This window comes from Patagioenas fasciata, chromosome 5, assembly GCF_037038585.1.
Source record: "Patagioenas fasciata isolate bPatFas1 chromosome 5, bPatFas1.hap1, whole genome shotgun sequence".
Taxonomy (NCBI): domain Eukaryota; kingdom Metazoa; phylum Chordata; class Aves; order Columbiformes; family Columbidae; genus Patagioenas; species Patagioenas fasciata.
Genome location: NC_092524.1, coordinates 1,697,346 through 1,708,856, shown reverse-complemented (window position 1 = coordinate 1,708,856; position 11,511 = coordinate 1,697,346). Strand labels below are relative to the sequence as shown.

At 51.7% G+C, this 11,511-nt stretch overlaps 1 protein-coding gene across 5 annotated transcripts in view; it reads left to right on the top strand.

Annotated features, from left to right (window-relative positions):
• Nucleotides 1–6,791: 6,791 nt before the first annotated feature.
• The window catches only part of DAGLA (diacylglycerol lipase alpha), a 61,606-nt gene continuing 56,886 nt past the window's right edge, over nt 6,792–11,511 (top strand). For 3 of the 5 annotated variants that reach the window (XM_065838914.2, XM_065838915.2, XM_071808718.1), the window contains exon 1: nt 6,792–6,911. The gene's annotated coding sequence lies outside the window, so the exon portion shown is untranslated. Of the gene's footprint in view, nt 6,912–7,739; nt 7,910–11,511 lie in introns of those variants that run through there. The other 2 variants (XM_065838913.2, XM_071808719.1) reach the window with 2 other exon arrangements.

Sequence of the window (11,511 nt, the reverse complement as noted above, 5' to 3'; positions counted from 1 at the left end):
GGCTCCATGGCAGCAGCCGAGGGGAATGCGCACAGCTGGGGCTCAGAGTGGTCCCAGTCTCTCAACATTTGCACACTCAGCATCTCCGCTTTGCTCTGGGCACGACCAACACAGCTGAGAAATTGCATTTAGTGTTGTCTGTTCAGACTCACCCTGCCTTGTGTTGCCTTTGCTCCCTGGCACGAGCCTGCAGAGGAACCCAGCGCCCCTGGGGGCACAGCACATCCGCTGCTTCATCCTTGTTGCCTGCATTTATCTCTTCCTGCTTTGTCCTCTGCTGTGGTTCGACCCAAAGATGCGCGAGGAAGGACCAGCCTGGGTTTATGCTGCTCTTGTTCCATCAAAAATGGGTTATGGGTGAGGAGGGGAGCTTCTAGAGGCCACCTGGATGCAATACCATGGGCAAGGAGAAGGGTGTTGGTGCACCATCGAACCAAAAACTGCCCTGCATGTCTCGCTGGGGGGTGACACCCACCAAAACTAAAAAATCAAAGAGCATCTTGGAGACTCAGACACTGCGGTGGCATCTCGGTTGCTGCTGTAACAACCTGTGGTTGAGGGAGGATGCTCTGCTGTGTTTCAAAAGGGACCTGCTGTTTGCAAGGGGAAAGCTGGGAGTTTCTCTGAAGGGATAATTATTCTGGGATATCGGTCTTTGTAGCAATCTCTGCTTTGCTCCTAAGCCCACGGGCTGTGATCCCAACCCCTCCGTGTGCTGCTTTGTGGAGGAGCCGTGTTCTAATGCCAGGAGGAGGAGGATCTCAATGGGAAATGGTCTCCAGGCGGGAGAAGAGACTCCCCCTATGGCATTTCAGAGCTGGGCTGGGGCCAAGTGGGTCAGAAAGGCCTTTGAGGTCCTGGAGAAGGGAGGGATGGCTCCGCAGCCTGCTGCGAGGAGTGGGAAAGGAGCCAGAGAGGAATCCTTAATGCGAAACCTCCCCGTTCGGTACAACCGCCTCTGTCCCACTACGCATCACGAGCACGAGGTTCTTGAGAACGGAGCACTTTTGGCTTAATAATGAAATGATCCAAGCGCCCTGGCTCCAGCTGCTGATTTTTAGTTGCATCTGACAGATGTCCAGAGATGTGGCAAATGGGGAGAGATGGCATCCCCTGTATCCCCCAGTGGAATTAACAGCCCCTCTTGCTTTCTGGAGAGCCCGGGAGGCTGCAGGTGCTGCTCAGGGAGAAGAGGCAGACTCTGCTCTCTTCAACCACTCCTCTCTCTCGCTGACAGGCACAACACAGCTGAACCGTAAATTCTCCCCCTCCTGCTGCAGTGATTCCCGTCATGGGGGTTCGTGAGCTGCTGCCAAGCGGGATGCAGCTCATTCTTGGGGCGAATTCTCCCGGTTTGCTATCTCGACCGGCGTTCCTCCGCGATGAAGCTGTGTTAACGCCACCTGACCGAGTCCCACGGAGCCAGCTCTCCGGCTTGCGGGGGTGAGCACATCCCACACCCCTCAAAAATCCTGTTATAAATCCTGATTCATTGCTGGGCTGGAGCTTCTCCTTCCATAAGAGGTTTTAGCAAGGAGGATGGAGCCAGGGGCATTTGAAGGGTGGGCGGTGAGGAGGAATAAGAGAGCACGTAGGAATTTGGTGGGGGGGTCAAGCAGATAAAGAAAATGACATATTATTGCACATAAATTAGGCAATGCAGGGATGAAGCTGTGGCCTCTGGGCTGCCAGCACTGCAAACATCATGAGTCAGGTCCCCAGAACGGGGTTTGCATTTTTCTCCCCTCTGAGCCTTTAGGGTTCATTTCTATACTTTTTTCTTCTTTTTCTGCAAAACTACGAGGCTTTACAATCCAAGGCAAAAGAGAAAAAGCAAACTTTAGCGTATCTTGCTGAGAATGAGGGGTTTGTCCAAGAGGGAGCGTGCAACAGAGCTGGAGGATGATGGCAAAAGTACCGAGAGCCCAGAGCACTGATTTAACCACTCACTCTGATGGAGATGCCACCTGCAGCTGCTGGGCAGGAAAAAAGCCCTGAGCTTTGCTTAAGAAGCCTCAGCAGCAGGGAGAGAACTCCAGTGAAAGGTTATTTAATGTTCCTCTTCAGTGGAGATGGCTATTTACCAGTGAGACATTTCTGGGCTTGAAGAGTCACAGCTTGGGTAATGCTGGATAATGTCCTTGGTCGGGGGGGGAAGCGCTGGCGGGATTTATAGCAAGTCTTTGAGGCTTGGCTTCCATAGTTAGATCTGGCACAAATTTAGAAAAGCAGCTGGAGGATGAGTTTGTGCTCGGAATCATTAGCAGCAAGGGCTGCGCTGAATTACCAAATGCAACCTGGGGGAGAAACCGTTTCTAGGCTTTCTGTCAAGGCCAGGAATATAACGTGCGCACACGGGTGTATTTACTATGTGCTGGAGAGGTCTCATCTCCGAAATGAGCCTGAGCTTGCAGTGGGAACGAACCTGTTTGGGGGGTTCAGGCACACGGGGTGGGCGAAGAGCAAATCCTGGGCTGCTCCATGTTAGACCAACCTCTTGCTTTCCAAAAGGCAAGAATGGGGGACAAGGCGCCCAGTTTGCATTGAGTGGGAGCTCGTGTTTGTCCCCAGCTGTAAATATGCCTGTGAAATACTGATGAGCTGTGTTACACAGACGGGGGGAGATTTTTTTGCAAGCATGCTGAGCACAGTAGAAGCATCTTCCTCAGAACAGTGATTTTTAGTTAAGATTTGAGTAATGCTGTTTATCTGCAGCAGCTGGTCCTGCTGTGGGGGCATCAGCATCTGCTGGGCCCTGCCTTGGGAGCTTTGTGGTGTGGGGGACAGGGAGGAGGTGACAAAGGGGACAGTCTGGGAGGTTGGTGGCTTTGTGTGGTGGGATCCAGCCGCTCCTGCAGGCATCAAGGCAGAGCAGGTTTTTGGGGAGATCTGGTGGATAAGGAAGGACTTGGGTAGCAAACACAGGCACTTCACACTCGATGTGATGGAGACAGGGGACAAGGATCCCTCTGGCTTTGGTTTTTTAGAGGTACTTCTCAAATTCTGGTTATATCTGGCATTGTCTGAAGGGAACTCAGCGTGGTGTTCCTCTGATCCGGTGGCGCTTTTCTGTGGAAATATGGTTGACTGACATTCCTGAGAGAGTCAGAGGTGGTGGGTGAGTGTTTCCGAAGGGAATATTGGGGTTTATTGCCCATTTTTGGTGATGTCCTGTGCCCAGCGACCCTCCCTTCGAGAACTACAGAAACACCTCACCATGGTGCTTGTTGCAGTCACCCCTTTGAATTTTTAGGTTGGATCTGGGAACAATTTCTCCCCAAAGGGCTGTGGGGCATTGGAACAGGCTGCCCAGGGCAGTGCTGGAGTCACCATCCCTGGAGGGTTGGACAGACGGACATGAGGTTCTCAGGGACATGGGGCAGTGCCAGGGGTGGGGGAACAGTTGGATTTGATGATCTTGAGGGGCTTTTCCACCCAAAATGGTTCTGTTATTCTACTTTAGCCATGTGAAGCCACCACCGTCACCCCGAGGGTGCTCTGCAAGGCTGGAGCCTGGGTTTTCTCCGCTCGAGCATCCTCTGCAGAGCAGCTGTCACCAGCAGCAAAGCAATGGCTTTATTTCCCCGATGCGTGCGCCTGGAAGGAGCTGTGGGATGATGGTTTGGTGGCGAGAGATTGTGCTAATGCAGAAAGCCATCTCAAGGCGGTTTTAGCCTGCAGGGAAATAGAGATAAACCTGGCACAGCGCCTGCAGCTGCTGTGGGGTGATGGGGGTCACCCCGGTTTGGGGTTTTGCGGGGCTTGGATGTCTGAACCGCTGTGTTGAGGAGGCTGCTGTGCTCTCAGAAAATCCTATGTAGGCTTGTTAATATATTATGATTTTATTGTGATCCTTGCGGAGTGGTTCAGAGAGACTGGCAGGATGGGGGTTGAGGAGGAGAGGGGCTCGTTAGCATGGGAGTAACGAAGTGTCTGGCTGTGCCTGGGAGGCGAGCAGGAGCAGGGTTGGAGAGCAGAGAGATTGGATGTGCTGTGCCTGGGGGCGGCGGGAACTAAAACAAACCCAATAATAATAATAATAAAAAGCTTCCCATGTTCACAGCTATTTTTGGTGGCTGACAGCTCCTGGGTTTTCACATTGCAGAGCCTTGTTACTTTTCCAGTTTTCCTGGAGAGAGGTTTGGTTTTGTTTCTAGGTTTAGGAGAACGTGATCCTCAACCCCCAAAATCCCACTGGTGCTCTTCAGGACACCGAGATCAGTGGAGCTGGGTGGGTTCTTTGATCACATCCTTCCTACAGCCATCTGGACTTTTCTCTTGTCCTGGAGAGCTGGTATCGGTGATTCCATGGCATGGCGACAGCCCAGCTCTGGGCAACACCTGTGTGGTCAAGGTCCAATGCACTCCAGCGTAAAAAGCCAAAGAAATTCCCCCCACATTTGTGTTCTGGGGTTATTCTGCAGCCAAACCAGCGTGGAACGGTCCAAGGGAATGGTGAGCGCTGGCGATTTATGAAGCCCATGTTGCTGCTGAAGGTTTTATTGTGTCGACGGGGTGATGTCCTGATGGAGAGGACATAAAACAGCGTTAAAGTGCCCTCCAACAGGCATTATCCGAGCTATCCGCTGCGATAACTGGCTGATATATGTGTCTTTGCTGCTGTAACTCTGCTCTCCTACATCCCTCCCAAGACACAGGGCTTGTCACTGATGTGTGCTCATCTCCCCTTCATCGCCCTGGGCACTCGAAACCAAAATCTTTCATTTTTCCCCAGGTTGGGAAACTTGTACATTAATGTATTTTGCTGCAGAGGGTGTAGGTGGGGACGAGGTTCAGCAAGGCTAAAATGGCTCTCGGGGGCTTGGCGAGCACCCCATCTCTCGCCATGCCTTCCCATTAATCTATTAATCATGCAGTTTTTATTTCTTGGCATGCATTTATTACCCCGAGTGCTTCACCAGCCACCCTCGCAGTGATGCAGGGCAATGCCCTTCGCGTGAGGGCAGCGCCGGGGGATTTCCGAGGGGTGTTAAGTCCTTTCCTTAACACTTGAGGGAGTGTGAAGGAAACAGTCTTACGCTAAACCACGGCCAAATTTGTGGGTAAATTGTGTCACTGCCATAGAGGAACTGGAAAGCAAGAAGTGCCGAGAGCTGGGGTGCGCTCTGTGGCTGTACTATAAATATGGTCTGGTCCTTTTTAACCATTTTCTTTGTGGAACTGGGTTAGATACGGACAGCTGGGGCTGCTCGCAAGCAGGAAACCTCAGCTCTATGAGCCTAATTGCCTGTGATGACTTGTGTACACTAATTGGCAGGATCTGGGCTGCTATGTACTCTGTGCCGCCATTTGAATCAAAAGCTTTGGACAGGTACTGGTTGTATTTTCATAAATATAATAATCACTTATAGTTTTCCTGGGATTGTCGCTTTTTTGCTCCAGGTTTCGGTGCTTCCAGGGGTTTCTGCCCACCCCATCGCAGAGAACAGGCCCTTAGAAGTGCCACACAACGGATAAAACTAATTGTCCAGAATCCTATATTTGTCACCAGCTTTTTCATCCAAATCAGAGGCCACTTTACACCTGCCTGGCAAGATAAAGCGACTTAAAATGAGCGCGAGTGTGGTTTTTATGCCTGAGCAGTATACAAAGACCTCAGCATAAATGAGCACCAGAGCTTCAAAGCTTTTGCCGGGTGTTTTTCTACCACCTATATGCTGTCAGGCTATTTTATTTTCAAGGTAGAGCGCTATCACTCAGCAGACCATTTGAAGGCTGCTCTACTTGCTTTAAGGAGGAATGGCCAGATGGGTAAATGCCACTATCTCCTGCTGAATGAGCTTAACTGTTTTCTGGGACATGTATTCCTACCCACAGGAGACTTTTTTTTCCCCCTGCTTTTCTAGCTTTTTGCAATAAGAGCATCCAAATGATGTCCTTGGCTGATACTTTGGTGCTTGCTACGTTGAGGTCGCTGCTGTATCTGACCAGGACACCGCTGTCCCCCTTCCCACCCAAATGCCATAACCAGAAGAAGGTTTTCTTATGGTGAGCCCATCATTTTGAGGATTTCTGTTGGTAAGTTGGTGTGAGCAGGAGAAAATTGCGTTTGGATTGTCAGACAGCAGCAGGCGCCTGGGCCACGCGGAGCTGCAAGGGGTTACAGGCAGCAAAGCCTTTATTTCCATTTCAGTCACGTTGTAGTTTTCGAAGCCTTTTGATTAAAAGGGTTATTAAATTTCAAGTCTAGTGATAATAAACTGTTGCTGGGGGCTGAAAAAGGGGGTGCTGGGGTGTGGGCGGCGGATGATGGGGTCCGTGGGAGAGGCTGCTGTATTGTGCTGGGGGCTCTACTTAGGGAAGGGATGCTGGGAGAGCCAGTTATGCCCAGTTTTCCCCCAAAAGGCAGTGCCAGGGGTGTCCTGGGGGAATAAAGCTGCTCCCAGTGCTGGAGTGGGACTTGGGATGGGACTTGGGGGAAGGGGGGGGGGGGGGGGGCGGTCGGTCTACCTGCCACAGGCTGGGGTGGACCCGTGGCTGGGGGCTGCCAGCGGGAGCAGGCGGGCTGTGGCCCCGGTCCCAAGCGGGGGAGAGGCGGAGGATGGGCGTGAGGGGACCGTGGCCGGGCTGGGGCGTCCCCGAGGTGCGAGCGGGGGCGGCCACACGTTACCGGCCGCTCCCCGCAGGCCCGCCAGGGGGCGCTGCCGCCCCCCGTACTTACGCTCTCCGCCCCCCTCCCCGCAACCCGCCGCTCCAGCCGTCGCCATGGTGACCGCTGGGTGCGTAGCGGCCCTTACGAAGCTGACGCAGTGGGCGGCCCGGCACGGGCGGGGGCGGCCCCTGCGCGGGCGGAGGCGGTGTTAGAGAATCGGGGGGCCGCCGGGCCCCCGGCATGGAGGTGGCGGCGGCGGCGCCTCTGGGCCTGCGGCGCTGGCGGCGGCGGCAGAGAGGTGAGCGGCGAAAACGGGAGGGCGGCGGCGACCCCCGCGTCCCGGGCCGGCCCCTGCGGTGGGCTGGCAGCTCCCCCCGGCAGCGGCGGGGCCTTCCCCGCGGCGGGAGGGCAGGGCCGTGCGGGCCGGGAGGGGAGGAGGCCGCTGCGGCAGGTGCGGGGGCTGTGAGGGGCGAGGCGGGCGGGGTGCGGGCCGGGGCTTTGTTCGGTGCCGCCGCGCTCGGGAGGCGGCCGGCAGGTGCGGGAGGCTCGTTGGCCTGCGGGGAGCGGCTGGTGGTTCCGCAGGGGCCGCGGTTTTCCCTCCCAGCCGCAGGGCCTGCGCCCCATAGAAAGGGATGATCCTCTGCCCCGGGGAGCACGTCAGGCTGGGGGGGGGAGGTTGGGACCCGAGTCCCCAGCCCGAGCTGGCCCTTGGCTGCCAGCACCGCCCGGTGCGGGGGGTCGGTGACTGTTGCTGGTTGTCCAGGAGAAGCTGCTGGTGTGCAGAGGGTGGGTGTGACACATGGATTCCTTCAGCCTTCCCGGGTTCTCCGCAGTGACCGGTGTCTCAGGCACTTAGATGGCACTAAAAGTGCATCTGTCGCCGTGGGGGATGAGCCCTGACGGTAGAAATCCCCAGTTAGGGTCGCGGTGACCTGCGTGCTCGTAAAAGTAAGTGATTTATCACTTTGAGATCTTAGAGGTGGGATTCATTACTCAGCCAGAATTCGTGCTGTGCCCGTTCTGGGAATTGGTACCTGTGTGTGTGTGTTCGGGACAGGCTTCAGGCGCCGCTTGGAACACAGGAACGGTGACTGCGGAGTCCGCAGGTCCCGGTACGCGGGACGGCACTCACAGCCGGCTTCAGGTGGGAAACGGCGGCTGGTGGCCAAAGATAGGATCGATACACACAGCTCCTGGGACGCGCCAGTGTTGCAGACAGAAAGCAGCAGATCTGACTGATGGATCAGTTGCACGTTAAGGAAAACGGTTCTGGAAGGAAGAGCAACCTCTGGCCAGGTGGGAAGGGGATGATTCACTGGCCAGGGTGGAACCCGCTGAGGTTACCTGGTGATGAGTTTGCTACATCCCCCTGAGTGTTGTCTTCTGGTTGAATGGGGAAAGTGTCTGAGCTTCTGTGGTCAGGCTGAGTGGTTTTAAAATAGTCGTGGTTGGGAGATAATGAACTTGGAGGAAGTGGCTTTTGCAAAGGCAGGGTCTTTAATCTCTCAGGTTTATGACATAGGTGAAATATGTGGGGAAGCGTCTACACCGTTAAGGAGGTTATTTTGCGATTGAGGAGGGAGGAATATCTATTGGGCACTCCTGGAAATGTTTGTAAATAGAAAATGTTATCTGGGTGAAGGTATTTGTTGTCCTAGGTGTTACCTTTCTGTGTCATAAAAGTTTCAGTGGGTTCTTAAAGCCACTGATGAGGTTGCTGCCCAGCCCGGTGGATGTGTCAGGCTGGAATGGTAACGGGGACAAGGAGCTTGAACAGCATCCGCTACGTGGTTAATAATGCATAGAGCCTGGAATTTCTGTAACCAGAACCCTTTGGAAAGGAGGAGGAGAAAGGTTTCCCTTTTGTTTTTATTTAGATAAAAGAACAGATTTGGGAGTTACCATCTCTTGTACAAATTTTTACTCATATAATATGCCATAGACTCAAACTTACATGTTTGAATTACATAATTTGCTGGCACTGATCTTGGTAGTGCTGACCTGTAAAACCAGATCTGATCAGAATTCCATCTGAACTTCAGGCGGTGCGTTAGAGCCTTCGGATTCCTATAGGCGAGTCGAGTTGGCAGTCAGAGGAGCAGGGGTTGCTGACAGTCCCTGACGGCTCAGTTGTTGCGGGAAATGGGCCACGTGAAAGTCAAACTGGAGTCTTGTGTGTCCACCCGTTCCTCATCTTGTGTCCTAAGGGGGAACATTGTGCAAGGATATGATCTGAGCGGTTACGATTGAGAAATGTGCTGCTGCAGGAAGGAAAGCGGCAAGGATGAAAATAATCCCTCCCATGACAAAGTTATGTTAAAATATATATATATTTAAGGAGGAATAGGGTGACCGAAAACACCCATCAATGTTTTTCATTAAAAAAGGAATTAACGTAGCTATTAAACTGTTTGAAAGTGTCAAGGAGACTTGTCTTCAGCAGCTACTCGGTGTGTGTGTTGTACTAAATTTTGGCCGAGTTTTACTTTATATGAAACGTTGTCAAAATTCCTGTGAACAAATAGTTATGACCAAAAAAACCACTTTGGATGTAAGCGCACGGATGCGCTTTTGGGCTTTGGGTAGGGATAGAAATGTCACGTTCCTTGTGCTGTATCTACCTTGGTTTGTTCTAAGACAGATGAGATTCTTCTGTATCCCTTAAACACCACGTACATCTACCAGCAACTGGAGACACAACCTGGAGCCGTGTGGCTGCCCCTTGCCAGACCCGCTTGATCCACGTGTTTTTATCAGTCCCACCTGCCTCTGATTCCCTCTGTAAAACCCTTTGGCATTTCCCGTGGGAAATCCAGCCGTGTAATCCATGTGAAGTTCAGGTTGTGTCTCTATTTGTGATGTGACCTTTAATGCCGGGGTGCTGAAGGTCCAGATGTTTAATGGCATTTTATAATGTGCGGTGTAAAAATGGGCAGGGGGTGTTTCCTGTGCGGACTCATCTTAGAAGTGAATTAATTTGGAGTTAGCTCATTAAAACTAGGTCACTTTGCTTTCCGAGTCGCCGTAAAATTGTATGGATTTGCAAACCAGATTTACACACTTCTTCCAAGCCTTTGTGACCTAAACTTTCCTTAAAGCAACATAAATACCGATCATTTTGCCTGGAAGGGACCCACAAGAACCAGAGATGGGAAGGATGTTTGAGACTTCTTCTTTGGGTAGCAGAGTTGTATATTTTGATATCTGCTCTAGACCAAGCAGCTTTTAATTGGAGGGGTCTCCCGCACCTACTTTTCCTCGGAGCAAACACAATATTCCCTTTCTCAGCGTGGCCACCCCGGTAGCAGTAAATGATAGTTGGTTAAAACTATGAGACTGAGTCTGACAGTGATCCAGAGGATGAATAAGTACATCCTGAGCGGGTTCAGCGCTGGAGCTGGAGGAAGTTACATTTAAAGAGACAGCAATTGAGGTTCTTGGCAGAGCGGAACTATTTTTATCTGTGTTTGGAGAGCGGGGAGGGAGCTGATCAAAGTGCCCTTTGTGCCAGCGGAGCGTGACAAATGGACCCTTGGGAGCCGGGGACGGCTCTGGGATGGTCGTTCGTGCTGGAATAGATTATCTGACTCAATCAGGCTTTGAACTCAGAGTTAGCGTTGTACTTGTTGTCTGGGTTCTGCGCTGTACATACATGATATGGTAATTTAAACGTGTGTCTGTATGTGTTTTGCGGGGGTGGGAATCGCTGTGATGCTTCTACTTCTACTGCATTCCTTGGCTGTCAAGCGAAGGCTTTGATTTCCGTATTTCCAAGGAGAAATCAGAGGAAAAACATCTTGAAAATTTGCCAGGTGTGATATTTGTCCGGCTCTGAACCTTTAAGATGGAAAAAACCAAAATTAATCATCTGATTTTGATAAGATACAGAAAAGTTTGCCCATTGAACAACTGAAATCAGATTGCTGCTGATTTTAGGAGCACAGATATAGCTGGGAGTTGCCAGTCTACTCGTGGTTGACCCTGCTTACTACAGCTCACTCCGCTTTCCAATAATTGAATGTATGTATTTATTTCCTACAGCAGCGATTGCTCTGCATGCAGCTCTGGAGCGCAGGTGCTCAGCGCTCGGATTCTGCTTGTTGGGGTGCAGGAGTTCAAGTCACAGTCCCTGGTATCTTGATCAGTATAAAACAAAGCGTGTATAAGGATGGAGCCATAACTGATCTGTTTAAGAAAATTAAAAGTCGAAAATACTGTGGACTATTTAATTATTTGAAGCATCGTTGCATCTTGAAAGAGCGATAACGATGCACATGACAATCAGTGGCTTTGTTTTACCAGCAACATACAGTGAAGTGAAATATTCTCATGTAAAATGCCTGCAAACTTGGGTTTGGATGCAAAGCGTAGCGCTGCTGTACCTCGGTGATTTCATAGAAAAAGTACAATTCCTACTGAGCTTTAGAAAAAATGTGTCCACTGTTTTCAGCCACTTGTTTTTCCATGTTATCCTTTTCTACCCCTTCCCAGTGAAAGGGCTGCAGGTCCCTTCCCTCAGCCCCTGGATTTAGTTGAAAAGACGTCGAGCTAAAAGATGAAATACAAAAGGTTGCTGGTTGTTTTTCCTCCTCCTTGCAGCAAGAGCAGAAAATCCGCATGGCAAGCAGGGCTGCCCAGCTCACCTGGAGTTGTGCCGTGGGCTATTAACCCCGAAGCTTCCAGTTTTTCTGCTTTTACAGGAATTCTGCTTGAACGGGACTGGTGTGTCTGCAGAGCCCTGGAAATTCTCCTCCTCACACTGGAGTTTCAGCTTCAAAAAGTGTACGGGATTGCGGGAGAATTCGTGGCTTTTGCAGTGTTCCCAATGGGAGCTCAGTAGCCAGGCTGCTGCTGGTCCTTGCCCGTTCCCTTGGGCGAAGTTCAAACTACAAGAGGAT